The following is a 5,933-nucleotide window of genomic DNA, read 5'->3' as shown; positions in this document are numbered from 1 at the left end:
GACTACTAATGTTCAACTCCGTAGCAACAATATAGTCACCACGATCCGTCAATCACTAAGGATATTTTATGTCAGCACTGTGGTCGGTGCCAGCCGGATGCGGAATTCGAATCGACCACTGTTGGGATATGAACCCGGTTCACCTCATTGGAAGGCGAGCGCTTTATTCCTTGAGCTATCACGGCTTCGTGTTCCTTTATTTTTTATATTTTATTTTATAACCGTCGTTGAACAACCGACCCAATTCTGGATTTACGACTACCAATGTTCAACTCCGTATCCTTGTAATTTTGATCCCAATCCAGAAGATAATGGAGCCCCTGGATCGGAACCAGCAGAGGTTCCGATCCAGGGGACCCTCGGGGTTAGAATTAATCTAGAATATTATCTCATTTAATTTAGTGTAGTAGTTGTGGATTTGTGGAGACTAACTGTTATAGTAATTTTTACCGCTAAAGTTTCCTGAATTTTTTAAAACTTTATTTTACGTTACAAACGGCGTTGAAAAGCGGACCCAATTCTAAGTTTACGACTATCAATGATCAACTCCTTAGCCCAGTAATTTTAACCCCACCCAGAAGACAAGGAAACTCCTGGATCAAACGTTGGGGGGAAAACTAGCCTTCATGAAGAACTTTTTCATGGAATTAACTCGCATTTGCGCTACATGGAGAGCAAAACGACGAAAACTTACAACGGTTAGCCCGACGGCTAGCTAATTCTAACCCATGATTCGTTTACCACCGATGATATTTTACTCCAGCACTGTGCTAAGTGCGATCTGGTAGTGAAATTCTTATCAATCAGTCACCACTAGGATTCGAACCTGGGAAACCAGAATGGGAGGCGAACGCCTATATCCTGAACCGCAGCGGTGCAATTTCTTACATTTGAAAATATTTGCGTGTTTGCTTAAATATTAAATAAATAAAGACACTTAAAACAAATTCAGTTTGAAACATTTACATCTCCAATGCTAGGCTAAATATAAATCAGTGCAATGGGCTTAGTCGATTTAACAAAAGTACATAATTAACTTCTAAGTTCATGAAGTTTCTCTTGCATAGCAGTCAAATCACTTTGTCTGGATGTAGAAGGTGCAACTTTGTTTTGGTGTTCTATCCCTGACAAATCCGACGCAGTTTCAGGTGCTGCACCAATTTGTCCTGCCGTTAGTTCCCACAAGATTTTATTAACTTCTTCTTGCGCTTCTTCATCAATGTCCTCTTGATAATCTAACATTTCGAACGACTCTTCTACCATTTCCTCCAGAATCCCCGCTTCCATCATTTCTTTAGACATCTCAACCATTGTTTGAAAAATTTCTGGAATTTTTAGAAGATTTTGTACATTTTCCATGACCTCCGTGCTTTTTTCAAGAGAGCCAACGACTCTTAAAATGGCTAACTGATGGCTTAGAGTTGCTATGAAAGAACTGATTTGAATTTTGGTGGAATCGATACGTTTTATAGTCTTTCTACCACGAAGTACTTCCTTGGCTATAATTTTGCAAACATCTGCATCACCTTTCTTGGCAGCGTCTTTCAGCTGTAAGCGTGTTTTTCCTTCCGCTCTTTGAATGCTTTTTATTTGACGTTCCAAATGATTACTTTCTTTCTTTAATGTTGATAGCCAATGTTTAACTTGTTTTTTCGGGTCTTTTTTAGTTTTACCAAATAAGCCCATTTTTGAAACAAAATATAGACAAATTTACCTTAATATGTAATTTACTCAAATAATAATTTAAATATATAGGACTTATTTTAAATGGTGTTCGCAATATTCATTCACCTCAGTTGATATTATTGTTGCAAAGTTATATTGTTGCAGAAAGCATTGATGGATAGTTACTATTATTACAGACAATGCTCATGCTTTTTATTGTTTTAATTAGAAGGTAGACGCAATGTTAATTTTAATTCAAAGATTTATTAGGAAGATGAATCATGTAATAAACTACGTAATTCATGTACGATTGGGAACAAGTATAGTTCGTATAAACAAAGGGTATTCCAGAACCACAAACCTTAGTATATACGCATTTTGAAATCTTTGTTAAAAAAGAAGTTAAAAAGGATGAATATTATTAATTTCAAACTAATATTTAAGCGATTAGAATGCAAAAACGCTATCGAAAATCGTAGAATCAATAGTAGGAAAAGCGGCAGGAAAAGCATTAAACATAATTTAAAGGTGTTTGTAGGTTTTATTTCACAATCACCTGTCAATTCTGTTATCTAAGGCAATTCTTTTGATTAAAAATCCGTTGAAAAGTTAATAGAAAAGACATCGGCTGCAAAATGAGAAATACAATTTAGTACAGAAAAAGTTGGAAAATAATGGTTTGATGTAAAATGAATCAGTCCTAAAACAATGGTATGATGCAAAACATAGATACAAAACGTACAAACAAAGGTAGTGAACCATACAATATTCAATATTTTCCTACAGTGAACATTCTATAAATGTCACCGCTAGGCTACGATCAGTGAGAGGCAAAAAGTTTTCCAATCACTGATCGTAAAAATAAGTTTATTCCCGTAAAGTTATAATGACTATAAAAGTACACATCTGCCCATAAATTCTATCTGGTATATTTGTGTGTCTAATTAAGGCAAACTTCGAAACGTGGCGAAATAGTTTTGTGCTGCCATCTGTAGAAGAGTGAGAAACTTGCATGTTCACCATTAAAGAGAGAATTCGAGAGAAATGCTTTTTGGTGCCATCTGGGTTCGAAACTAGAACAAGTTAAGAAGCTTTAGTAATCTGGTCTCTCTACTTGTTTTGCTGAATTTTGTTATAATTTCGAGTACTGGTCTTTTTTCTCTACGAAGGGACTCTATAAATGAACGGCCAACTCTTCGGATTTTGAGAAATAAAAGAAACACGTGAATTTTTTTTTGTTACTGTTAATTACACATTATTATTCACTGATTAATAAATAAAATATTTATTTGGGTGTTCGTAAAGTTATGGATTTGATAAAATATTCAATCAAATGTTTTCGTTAGATTTATTTTTAACGGAAAAGTATTTTTGATTTATGAGTGCAGAGTTGGAACTCCCGATGTTGCACTCGTTATTTTACGCAATACATTTCGAAAAAAAAGTCATTCAATCTTGCTTCTGAAAGCGAACAAACGGAATGGACTTTTTATCACTGTATAGAAGTAAAGTTTGATTTCTACAACTTTTTATTCGCAGTGATTTAGAAATATGGTGGTTGGCAATCTATTTCGACGCAACAACAATCAATAAAAGTTGGCTTTGGTTAAGTTTATTTTCATTGGGTCAGAATAAACCAAAACTTGTATGTCGTATAAACAGGATAAACCAATAACACAAATATGTCGTTGTACAATCAAGTTTATTTCCTACGAGGTCTTTATTTTATTTTTTTTCTTTCGTTTGCCACGCATCTAAAATTTTTATCCAGTTTTGTTTTAGTTTAGTTCAGTGCTTTTAGAAGGATGAGTCAATTTTTTTTTTGATTTTTGTAACATCAAGGCGTTGTTCGGTGACGATAAAAATTTTTATATCTCTATATATCAGGAAAAGATAAGTGTTAGAAAAAATCATTGTCTTATAATTTGTGCATTTTTAATGGACAGAAAAAAAAACAAAAAAAAACACGTGATATAATGTTCAAAAAACAAATTAAATCAAGATATCTTTGGTGGTTGTCATCAATATCAAAGTAATGATCATTTCGTCGGTATTTACCTGTAAGTTATTTATTTACGTAAAGTGAATTATCAGTAATTATTTATTATTTCTCTATTGTAGTTTAGTTATTATCTCTGGTATCTCTAGTGCCTTACTTATGTTTCTTTTATTTCATAAAAGTCAAATTAGAAACTTTGTTTGGGTAAGTAAAATAAATTCAAAAAAAGATTTTTCTCCAGAAAAGATTTTTTCCTCAGAAATAGCATGATGTCCAAGAATTTATATAAAAAAAAATATATTAAATTATTTTTTCTTTTCATGGCATATCTTGCAGTCATTAAAATGCATAAAAATATTTGGTCGCCTTTCAATGTTATGGCTAGATTGTAAATAGTAGAAAGTTAATTGCAATTAATCGGAATTTATTTCGTTTGAGTTTTTTCAAGGTTTTTACAGTGTTTTTAGAGAGTTTCAATGACTACTAGCTTTTGCCCGAGTGGGAGAACTTTGATTTCAATTTTAACTCTTTTTAAGAGATGTCTGTGATATTTTCAAAGTACTCTATGGATTGAATTTTATTAAAAATCTGCAACCATTAAATCACACAAATCACCATAAATATGAGTTCAGGACACTTCAGTATAGTAGCTATCAGAAATATTAAAATTATTTGTATCTCTGTCGTGAGATAAGACAAGAAACTCATCTTAATGTGCTGTACTGCTTCCTCACGCACCTCTCGAGTCATAACTTGAGTATCGTATTGTACACTAATCTTATTTCTAATGATGGTTCTCTCGATTATCAGTAGATGGCAGCACAATAAGAGGCATTTATAACTTGCCTTGGATTGACACGAATGCTTTGATTTACACTGAGGCTCCTATACTATGAGAGCTGAACTATCATCCATGCTGGAGCAGACAAGTCCGCAAGTTAATATGTAAGTATTATCGTGAGTTTGAAGGCTAATTGGATACCTAAAATTATTGATGTGGCTGGTTGGGGGGCTGTAAATTGTACAAAAAGTTAAAGAAAAAAAAAGACTTTCAAATGATCAGATTTCCTTCAAATTTGAAAAGAAAGAAGAAATGGATAATAAATTGCAGAAGATACAACTGGCAGCCTGGAAGTGGAGCTCGCTTATGTGTGATAAAAACTAATTTATTTATAACTTATTTGTGTTATCTACTTATATATGTAGTATATAAACAATATTAAGTTATTAGAATTTGTTTTTGAAAGTTTGTTTTCGTCTATTTTCTTTAAAAAAATAAGTGAATAACTTTCAGGGTTACTTGTTATTACACAAGAAAATTGAAATCATTGAAAAATGCATTTATTAAGTATATATTTATTTAAAATATGACTTTTGAACAACATTTATTGATTTATTTAACAATTTTAAGCGCTTATGAGCGATAAAACCTATAAATAAAGGCAAGAGATTGGCTGAATAAGGATTCGCCAAACTTATTTCAGAATCGCCAAGTTTTGAATTAAATTTTAAGTATTTATTTCTGTTAAAAGCAAATATTTACCTGTTGTTTATTTTATTCCTTTTTATTTCACTAAAATCAAGTAGTTACTTTCTTAATCCTGGCTCATTTATGTTTGTTTTTTAGTTATTTGTGGTAATATATTGCCTAAAGATTAAACGCTTTGTTTACATTTATCATAAGAAACCTATTTAATATGCGATCTTTCATATATTTTTGGATCTATCAATACTTTTTTTCTCTGAAATTCTTGAGTTAAATTGTTGAAGCAATAAGTTACTGTTTATTTTATTAATATTTGTTTGAGACATTACTTCAGTTTTAAAAATGTCTGAAAAGAAATTGGAAAAACCCAGATCTAACAAAAATATATAATTTAGTGCCAAATTTATTCTGAAATCATTTATCAAACACATTGATGTAATTGGCATGTAGTACATATACAGTTCTTTTATTTAAAACTTTTAACCGTTAATAAAATTTGCAGTGAATTTGTGTAAGAATAAGAAAAGGTTTTCGAAAAACAATGCTAATAATCGATGCACGCTTTTCTTTATTAGTTATCCTATAGTTGAGGCTAACGTCGTTTGTAGCGATAAGTTGCCGAATCTTGTAGCTCTCCATTATTTGTGGAGAAGCTTTTGCTCCAAAATGGATGATAAGTCGGCCTCTCTAATTCAGGGGCTCTAATTTACACTAATCTGATCTGCTATGACGTCAGAAGAATATTGTAATATTTCTGATTTGATTTTTTTCCAGAATAGTTGG

At 32.0% G+C, this 5,933-nt stretch overlaps 1 pseudogene; it reads right to left on the bottom strand.

Annotated features, from left to right (window-relative positions):
- Nucleotides 1-1,032: 1,032 nt before the first annotated feature.
- Nucleotides 1,033-1,741, bottom strand: LOC107444758 (charged multivesicular body protein 3 pseudogene; annotated as a pseudogene).
- Between the last annotated feature and the right edge of the window lie 4,192 nt (nt 1,742-5,933).

Source organism: Parasteatoda tepidariorum, chromosome 10 (genome assembly GCF_043381705.1).
Source record: "Parasteatoda tepidariorum isolate YZ-2023 chromosome 10, CAS_Ptep_4.0, whole genome shotgun sequence".
Taxonomy (NCBI): domain Eukaryota; kingdom Metazoa; phylum Arthropoda; class Arachnida; order Araneae; family Theridiidae; genus Parasteatoda; species Parasteatoda tepidariorum.
The sequence above is the reverse complement of the archived record's forward strand: the minus strand, read 5'-3'. Positions and strand labels throughout refer to the sequence as shown.